This window comes from Pleurodeles waltl, chromosome 9 (genome assembly GCF_031143425.1).
Source record: "Pleurodeles waltl isolate 20211129_DDA chromosome 9, aPleWal1.hap1.20221129, whole genome shotgun sequence".
NCBI classification, from domain to species: Eukaryota; Metazoa; Chordata; class Amphibia; order Caudata; family Salamandridae; genus Pleurodeles; species Pleurodeles waltl.
Window position 1 is genome coordinate 615,061,965 of NC_090448.1, and position 10,106 is coordinate 615,072,070.

The 10,106-nt window shown below is 42.2% G+C and overlaps 1 long non-coding RNA gene across 1 annotated transcript; it reads right to left on the reverse strand.

Annotated features, from left to right (window-relative positions):
• Window positions 1–5,936: 5,936 nt before the first annotated feature.
• LOC138259723 (uncharacterized) lies at window positions 5,937–8,269 on the reverse strand. The gene is made up of 2 exons (XR_011198761.1): window positions 6,747–8,269; window positions 5,937–6,220 (listed from the first exon to the last, which is right to left on the reverse strand). It is a non-coding gene; the product is annotated as an uncharacterized lncRNA (long non-coding RNA).
• Window positions 8,270–10,106: the final 1,837 nt, after the last annotated feature.

Below are 10,106 nucleotides of genomic sequence, written 5' to 3' on the forward strand. Positions count from 1 at the left end.
AAAACACATTTTTAAAAAAACCCACTTTAAAAGAGACCAGGCTGCCTGAAACACAGAGAGACCAGAGTAAAACAGCAGCAGGTAGCTGAAATAAACACTTTTGAACAAATAATACTATTCACCCAGAAAATCTCAGGGCTCCTTACTTAGGTCTTTTTGCAATCCTTTAACACTGGGCTGTATCAGGACACAGGGAAGATGCTGAGGCTCACAAAATGGAGGTGGCTGTCTTGGGCTTCCCTCAACAAACATAAGGGTCCAGAGCAGGTGTGGGGGGGGCGGGGCACAGGTGCAACAGGCACTCAGAGAGCCAATCAGCTATGTTCAGTCCCTGTGGGCAGGGGGAAAGGCAGCTGCTTCTCTATTCAGAATCTCATTGGATACAGACAGGCTGAATCCACACTTCCAAGCTAGCAGAGTCTACTTTCCAGGTAAGGGAAAGATTATTTAAAAAACCGAACACTGGAATACTGCTGAGCGCGCACTCTGAAATCGGTCTTATTTTAATGAATGGCAAAAAACAGGGGGGCAGAGAGTTTTTAAACACAATTTAAATCACAGAAACAGATTAAAACAGTCTACTGCAAACCCACTCTGCAAGATGCATGGAAAATGTTTACTTAGAAAAAAAAAGGGGGGTTAGGTGCCACAAAGTAGCAAGGCAATTCACACAGTCACGGCAAAAACAAATTTAAAAGAAAACACAACACTTTAAAAGAAACCAGGCTGCCTGAAACACAGAGAGTCCACAGTTAAGCAGACACAGTTAGCTGAAATAAACACTTTTGAACAAATAATACTATTTTCCCAGAAAAATCTCAGTGCTTCTTACCTAGGTCTTTTTGCAATCCTTGAACACTGGGCTGTATCAGGACACAAGGAAGATGCTGAGGCTCACAAAATGGAGGTGGCTGTCTTGGGCTTCCATCCACAAACTTAAGTGGCTAGAGCAGGTGTGGGGGGTGGGGCTCAGGTGCAACAGGGACTCAGAGAGCCAATCAGATAAGTCCAGTCCCTGTGGGCAGGGGGAAAGGCAGCTGCTGCTCTATTCAGAATCTTCTTGGGTACAGACAGGCTAAATCCACACTTCCAACCTAGCAGTCTATCTTACAGGTAAGGGAGAGATTGTTTAAGAAACAAACACTGGAATACTGCTGGGCACTCACTCTGAAATCGGGCTTTTTTAATTGCAAAAAACAGGGGGGCAGACAGTTTTTAAACACAATATAAATCACAGAAACAGACTAAAACAGTCTCCTAAAAACACACTCTGCAAGATTTATGTTGCCTTTTTATTTAGAATAAAAAGGGGGGGGGTATGTGCCACAAACTAGCAAAGCAATTCACACAGTAACGGTAAAAACAAATAAAAAAAAAACACCACTTTAAATGAAGCCAGGCTGCCTGAAACACAGAAAGTCCACAGTAAAACAGACACAGGTAGCTGAAATAAATACTTTTGAACAAATAATACTATTTACCCCGAAAAATCTCAGGGCTCCTTACCTAGGTCTTTTTGCAATCCTTGAACACTGGGCTGTATCAGGACAGAGTGAAGATGCTGAGGCTCACAAAATGGAGGTGGCTGTCTTGGGCTTCACCCACAAACTTAAGGGGCCAAAGCAGGTTTGGGGGGAGGGGCTCAGGTGCAACAGGGACTCAGAGAGCCAATCAGCTAAGTCCAGTCTCTGTAGGCAGGGGGAAAGGCAGCTGCTGCTCTATTCAGAATCTCCTAGGATACAGACAGGTTGAATCAACACTTCCAAGCTAGCAGGGTCTACTTTCCAGGTACGGGAGAGATTGTTTAAAAAACAAACACTGGAATACCGCTGGGCGCCACTCTGAAATTAGGCTTTTTTAAAGGCAAAAAACAGGGGGGCAGACAGTTTTTAAAAACAATTTAAATCACAGAAACAGATTGAAACAGTCTCCTAAAAACACACTCTGCAAGATGTGTGTAGCCTTTTTACTTAGAAGAAAGGGGGGGGGGGGTATGTGCCACAAACTAGCAAGGCAATCCACACAGTCACAGCAAAAACTTTTTTTTTTTTTAAATCACCACTTTAAAAGAGGCCAGGCTGCCTGATACACAGAGAGTCCACAGTAAAACATAAACAGGTAGCTGAAAGAAACACTTTTGAACAAATAATACTATTTACCAGAAAATCTCAGGGCTCCTTACCTAGGTCTTTTTGCAATCCTTGAACACTGGGCTGTATCAGGACACAGGGAAGATGCTGAGGCTCACAAAATGGAGGTGGCTGTCTTGGGCTTCCCTCAACAAACTTAAGGGTCCAGAGCAGGTGTGGGGGGGGGCGGGGCACAGGTGCAACAGGCACTCAGAGAGCCAATCAGCTAAGTCCAGTCCCTGTGGGCAGGGGGAAAGGCAGCTGCTGCTCTATTCAGAATCTCATTGGATACAGACAGGCTGAATCCACACTTCCAAGCTAGCAGAGTCTACTTTCCAGGTAAGGGAGAGATTGTTTAAAAAAACGAACACTGGAATACTGCTGAGCGCGCACTCTGAAATCGGTCTTATTTTAATTAATGGCAAAAAACAGGGGGGCAGAGAGTTTTTAAACACAATTTAAATCACAGAAACAGATTAAAACAGTCTACTGCAAACCCACTCTGCAAGATGCATGGAAAATTTTTACTTAGAAAAAAAAGGGGGGTTAGGTGCCACAAAGTAGCAAGGCAATCCACACAGTCACAGCAAAAACTTTTTTTTTTTTTAAATCACCACTTTAAAAGAGGCCAGGCTGCCTGATACACAGAGAGTCCACAGTAAAACATAAACAGGTAGCTGAAAGAAACACTTTTGAACAAATAATACTATTTTCCCAGAAAAATCTCAGTGCTTCTTACCTAGGTCTTTTTGCAATCCTTGAACACTGGGCTGTATCAGGACACAAGGAAGATGCTGAGGCTCACAAAATGGAGGTGGCTGTCTTGGGCTTCCATCCACAAACTTAAGTGGCTAGAGCAGGTGTGGGGGGTGGGGCTCAGGTGCAACAGGGACTCAGAGAGCCAATCAGATAAGTCCAGTCCCTGTGGGCAGGGGGAAAGGCAGCTGCTGCTCTATTCAGAATCTTCTTGGGTACAGACAGGCTAAATCCACACTTCCAACCTAGCAGTCTACCTTACAGGTAAGGGAGAGATTGTTTAAGAAACAAACACTGGAATACTGCTGGGCACTCACTCTGAAATCGGGCTTTTTTAATTGCAAAAAACAGGGGGGCAGACAGTTTTTAAACACAATATAAATCACAGAAACTGACTAAAACAGTCTCCTAAAAACACACTCTGCAAGATTTATGTTGCCTTTTTATTTAGAATAAAAAGGGGGGGGGGTTATGTGCCACAAACTAGCAAAGCAATTCACACAGTAACGGCAAAAACAAATTAAAAAAAAACACCACTTTAAATGAAGCCAGGCTGCCTGAAACACAGAAAGTCCACAGTAAAACAGACACAGGTAGCTGAAATAAATACTTTTGAACAAATAATACTACAGTATTTACCCCGAAAAATCTCAGGGCTCCTTACCTAGGTCTTTTTGCAATCCTTGAACACTGGGCTGTATCAGGACACAGGGAAGATGCTGAGGCTCACAAAATAAAGGCGGCTGTCTTGTGCTTCCCTCCACAAACTTAAGGGGCCAAAGCTGGTGTGGGGGGCGGGGCTCAGGAGCAACAGGGACTCAGAGAGCCAATCAGCTAAGTCCAGTCCCTGTGGACCGAGGGAAAGGCACCTGCTGCTCTAATCAGAATCTCCTTGGATTCAGACAGGATGAATCCACACTTCCAAGCAGGCAGAGTGTACTTTTCAGGTAAGGGAGAGATTGTTTAAAAAACAAACACTGGAATACTGCTGGGCACGCACTCTGAAATCGGGCATTTTTAAAGGCAAAAAACAGGGGGGCAGACAATTTTTAAACACAATTTAAATCAAAGAAACAGATTAAAACAGTCTCCTAAAAACACACTCTGCAAGATGTATGTAGACTTTTTACTTAGAAGATAAAAGGGGGAGGGGAGTCATGTGCCACAAACTAGCAAGGCAATTCACACAGTCACAACAAAAATGAATTAAAAAAAAAACACACCACTTTAAAAGAGGCCAGGCTGCCGGAAATACAGGCAGTCCACAGTAAAACAGACACAGGTAGCTGAAATAAACACTTTTGAACAAATAATACTATTTACCCAGAAACATTTCAGGGCTCCTTACCTAGGTCTTTTTGCAGTCCTTGAACACTGAGCTGTATCAGGACACAGGGAAAATGCTGAGGCTCACAAAATGGAGGTGGCTGTCTTGGGCTTCCCTCCACAAACTTAAGGGTCCAGAGCAGGTGTGGGGGGGCGGGCACAGGTGAAACAGGGACTCCGAAAGCCAATCAGCTAAGTCCAGTCCCTGTGGGCAGGGGGAAAGACAGCTGCTGCTCTGTAGTGCTTTCCTCTTATTTAGTTTCTAAGCACTAACATAACACAACAGAAATGCACTTCTGAGGTCAAAGAAGACTTTTATTGTTATTTTATTCTTCCCCAACCACAATGTTTATGAATGAATGACGAATTAGTAGCTTTCAAGTCCGCGTTAATCAAACAAAATATATCAGTTTGCAATATACACAGCAGGTTATATTTATAAGATATTGAATGCAAAGCAAAACAAATACTTCACCGTGTAGGAACTATTTACAGCTACATCTTTCTAAGGTCTGCAAGCTGAGACCCCTGTCAGCCGCGAGAAAGAGTGTCATCTACCCACACGGGATGCTGGCAACTGGCGCCAAGCTCCAGCACGAGGTCCGGCAGATTCGAATCTGACTCTCTGCAGCCTGTTACATTCGTTACAAAGGTGTGCCCCCTCCTCTCAGACCTGGGAAACTGAGCAAGCCTTTTGGAGACTGGCCAGGTCTCCAAGACTACTCCTGTTCCCAAGCTCAAGGGAAGAGAAACGACGCCCATGTACTCTCTCTTATCAGGTCTAGTCTACTGTGAGAGCAAAACATCTTGGTTCTCTGGTACAAAAACACAGCTTGGAAAAATACAGAACTCCACGTTAAAGGCAATGGGCAGCTAACCTAAATATCAAATGCAATGTCATGTTAAAGGCAATAGGCAGCTAACCTAAATATCAAATGCAATGTCTAGTGTCATGTCAAAGCCAATAGGCATCTAAGCTGAATACAAAATGCAATGTCTTATATCATGTCAAAGCCCATAGGCAGCTGAGCTGAATACAAAGTGTAATGTATAATATCATGTCAAAGCCAATAGGCAGTTAAGCTGAATATCATGTCAAAGCCAATAGGCAGTTAAGCTGAATACAAAGTGTAATATATGATATCATGTCAAAGCCAATAGGCAGCGGAGCTGAATACAAAATGTAATATATGATATCATGTCAAAGCCAATAGGCAGAATATCTAATAGCATGTCAAAGTCAATAGGCAGCTAAATTGAATACATCATGTCAAAGTCAATAGGCATGCAATGTCAAAGCCAATAGGCGGCTAGACTGGATACAGCATATCAAAGCCAATAGACTGAATACAGAAAGTAATGGCTAATGCCATGTCAAAGCCAATAGGCGGCTAAACTGAACATTGAGCAACTAATATGCGCAGTGGTGAAACACAAAGTCATTGGTCAAAACAAAACTCCATCAAATAGCAGGACATTCCGCCCTTTGACCAATGAATTTTTGTTTCACATATCTCATATTTCAAACAAACAAAAAAAAAACATTATCAGCAAATCAAATTTCAATGATCAAAGCAATCCCTGTAAAGCAATAGAAGTGAATTAACACATTGATCTCATAACCTTTCACATCAGATACATCTACATAGAAAAGACTGGGCAATGTTTTTTTTTTTTTTTTTTCTGAATGAGTCTCTAATTCAACAGTGTTAGCAATTTGATGTGGCATGAGTTCTGCTCATGTAAAGGTGCACGGTCCACCTGAAAGGTTTTCTGGAAGGTAAGCAAAAGTCAGAGTTCCATACGAGAGGGGAAAAAAAAAAAAAAAACACAGCAAACAAGTTGAACTTGAACTGAAGGCGCAGTTTGCGCAAAATGGATCCATGGTGCTGGCACTTTACTCAGCCAGGTTCAGGTTGGGGATTCGGTCCCTTCCCCGACCCCACACGCACACACCGGAAGGGGGACCACACAGCGCACTCAGGGACAGTGGCGAAACGTGGTAGGATCTGCAAAAGAAACAAGTATGACTTTTCTTGCAAATAACATTTTTCATTTAAACTGCACCCTTCCTCTTTCTTTCCCTGTTTTATAATCAGCAGGACGTTTTTGAGGCCCTTTGTTATATTTTCTGCAGGTTCTGGAGGATCACTTGGGGCTTCAGCCCACACATCAGCACTGAGGTTTTTATCTGCTGCGCCACAGCTTCCCTTTTCTTGCACTGTCAGAAGGGCTGGGGCAGACTCATTCTTTACCAAACCTCCATTCACTGCACTTTTGTCAATTTGGGCCATTCTGTCTCCAATTTGTATGAATGAATCAGATTCTTTTCTAGGTATCAGCATAATTTCGATTTTTCCTTGGTAATTTGCAGCAATCACTCTCCCTAAAACCTGATCAATTTGCCATTTCTGTTCTGGTAACTTTCCTCTCCCCAACTGCTCTGTGACTGCTTGCATGACAGATTGCTTTTGTGCGTGCTGCACAGTTTTTATCAAATCTAGGGGAATGTGCATCTCTCTCATCTCTGCCCACCTGTAAGTGGCCTTTTCACATTTCTGGTGCACCCACATAGCCATCCCCACTAAGGCAGAATTCTGGGTGAACACTTCTCTCTCTGCATTTTTCTCATTAACATCTGCAAGGTAATTGAACCAGTTAGGTGCTAAAACATTATCAAAGAACCAAAAATCAGCATAAAAATGACACATCTCACGTAGCTCTTGCTTTAAAATCTGACACACATTATACAACTCCATTCCTTCTCCTGTGCCAGAAAACAACATTTCAGTCAATGAATCATTAGTAAAACAAACATGCTTTTTATCTTCAGTAGACACGAATTCAAATGGTGCACACAATTTCATTGGTAACTCTTTTATCTGTGGTACTCTAGCCCTGTCTTGCAAGTACCAGATCCATTGTATGATTCTAGCTAGGGGCAGTATTTTCTTCCCTTGTTCATGATTTAAATGTACATAAGTATTTCCTTCTTGCACTGCGCAAAAACCTAAAGTCTGCATTATTTCATTTGCCAAATCACACGCGCGCAGTTGCATATTATTTTTCACAGTGACCATATACAACAGTGTTAGGATTTCTCTCAAATGAGGGCTATTCTTTTTCCAAAAATCAAACAAGCTAATGAAACTCGGGGTGTCTTGCTCTAAAATCCTTCGTTTTACTTGTGCATTTTGCAACGGTAACTCGTAAATCACATTCTCGTCCGTGTTATCAGTTAAGGAATGCATTTTGGCTGCCAAAAACCCTGGCTCACACGGAAACTCAGTGCAGCTCGGAGCTGTCTTAACCCCCTCATTACTGGAATGGGACAAGAAAGATTCTTCATTTTTATAACTTTCAGCATAATTTTGAATTATCGTATCCTGGCTAATTTGCTCACGTAAATTCCTATTTTCATGTTCCAACTTCCTACATTTCTCCTGCATTTCTCTGTAAGCAGATAAAGGTATCCAGACCTTTCTGTCATCATTACTTCCAAAACACACGTTTTCTACATATATACAACAGGAATTATTTCTCAAAACAACATCAGGCATTTTAGCTACACATGCATTTTCTTCTGTAATTCCCCAAACAGAAAACAATTCACAGTTTTTCTTAGCACCATCAGGCAGTTCATCAACACATGTATTCTCAGACATGGTCTGCCGTGCTACTGTGATTCTCCAAACAGAAAACAATTTCTGTAATTCTCCAAACAACAAAAAACAATTACACTTTTAAAGTGTGCACTTAGAAATCTACTAACTCGTCAAACCCCTTTTAATCACCTCTTAATGACCGACCCCACGACTCCAGGTACCAATTGTAGTGCTTTCCTCTTATTTAGTTTCTAAGCACTAACATAACACAACAGAAATGCACTTCTGAGGTCAAAGAAGACTTTTATTGTTATTTTATTCTTCCCCAACCACAATGTTTATGAATGAATGACGAATTAGTAGCTTTCAAGTCCGCGTTAATCAAACAAAATATATCAGTTTGCAATATACACAGCAGGTTATATTTATAAGATATTGAATGCAAAGCAAAACAAATACTTCACCGTGTAGGAACTATTTACAGCTACATCTTTCTAAGGTCTGCAAGCTGAGACCCCTGTCAGCCGCGAGAAAGAGTGTCATCTACCCACACGGGATGCTGGCAACTGGCGCCAAGCTCCAGCACGAGGTCCGGCAGATTCGAATCTGACTCTCTGCAGCCTGTTACATTCGTTACAAAGGTGTGCCCCCTCCTCTCAGACCTGGGAAACTGAGCAAGCCTTTTGGAGACTGGCCAGGTCTCCAAGACTACTCCTGTTCCCAAGCTCAAGGGAAGAGAAACGACGCCCATGTACTCTCTCTTATCAGGTCTAGTCTACTGTGAGAGCAAAACATCTTGGTTCTCTGGTACAAAAACACAGCTTGGAAAAATACAGAACTCCACGTTAAAGGCAATGGGCAGCTAACCTAAATATCAAATGCAATGTCATGTTAAAGGCAATAGGCAGCTAACCTAAATATCAAATGCAATGTCTAGTGTCATGTCAAAGCCAATAGGCATCTAAGCTGAATACAAAATGCAATGTCTTATATCATGTCAAAGCCCATAGGCAGCTGAGCTGAATACAAAGTGTAATGTATAATATCATGTCAAAGCCAATAGGCAGTTAAGCTGAATATCATGTCAAAGCCAATAGGCAGTTAAGCTGAATACAAAGTGTAATATATGATATCATGTCAAAGCCAATAGGCAGCGGAGCTGAATACAAAATGTAATATATGATATCATGTCAAAGCCAATAGGCAGAATATCTAATAGCATGTCAAAGTCAATAGGCAGCTAAATTGAATACATCATGTCAAAGTCAATAGGCATGCAATGTCAAAGCCAATAGGCGGCTAGACTGGATACAGCATATCAAAGCCAATAGACTGAATACAGAAAGTAATGGCTAATGCCATGTCAAAGCCAATAGGCGGCTAAACTGAACATTGAGCAACTAATATGCGCAGTGGTGAAACACAAAGTCATTGGTCAAAACAAAACTCCATCAAATAGCAGGACATGCTCTATTCGGAATCTCCTTGGATACAGACAGGATGAATCCACACTTCCAAGCAGGCAGAGTGTACTTTTCAGGTAAGGGAGAGATTGTTTAAAAAACAAACACTGGAATACTGCTGGGCACGCACTCTGAAATCGGGCATTTTTAAAGGCAAAAAACAGGGGGGCAGAGAGTTTTTAAACACAATTTAAATCACAGAAACAGATTGAAGAGTCTCCTAAAAATACACTCTGCAAGATGTATGTAGCGTTTTTACTTAGAAGAAAAAAGGGGGGGGGGTATGTGCCACAAACCAGCAAGGCAATTCACACAGTCACGGCAAAAACTAATTAAAAAAAAACACCACTTTAAAAGAGACAAGGCTGCCTGAAACACAGAGAGTCCACAGTTAAACAGACACAGGTAGCTGAAAGAAACTCTTTTGAACAAATAAACTATTTACCCAGAAAATCTCAGGGCTCCTTACCTAAGTCTTTTTGCAATCCTTGAACACTGGGCTGTATCAGGACACAGGGAAGATGCTGAGGCTCACAAGATAGAGGTTGCTGTTTTGGGCTTCCCTCCACAAACTTAAGGGGCCAGAGAAGGTGTGGGCGCGGGCGGGGCTCAGGTGCAACAGGGACTCAGAGAGCCAATCAGCTAAGTCCAGTCCCTGTGGGCAGGGGGAAAGGCAGCTGCTGCTCTATTCAGAATCTCCTTGAATACAGACAGGCTGAATCCACACTTCCAAGCTAGCAGAGTCTTATTTCCAAGTAATGGAGAGATTGTTTAGAAAACAAACACTGGAAGACTGCTGGGCGCACACTTTTAAATCGTGTTTTTTT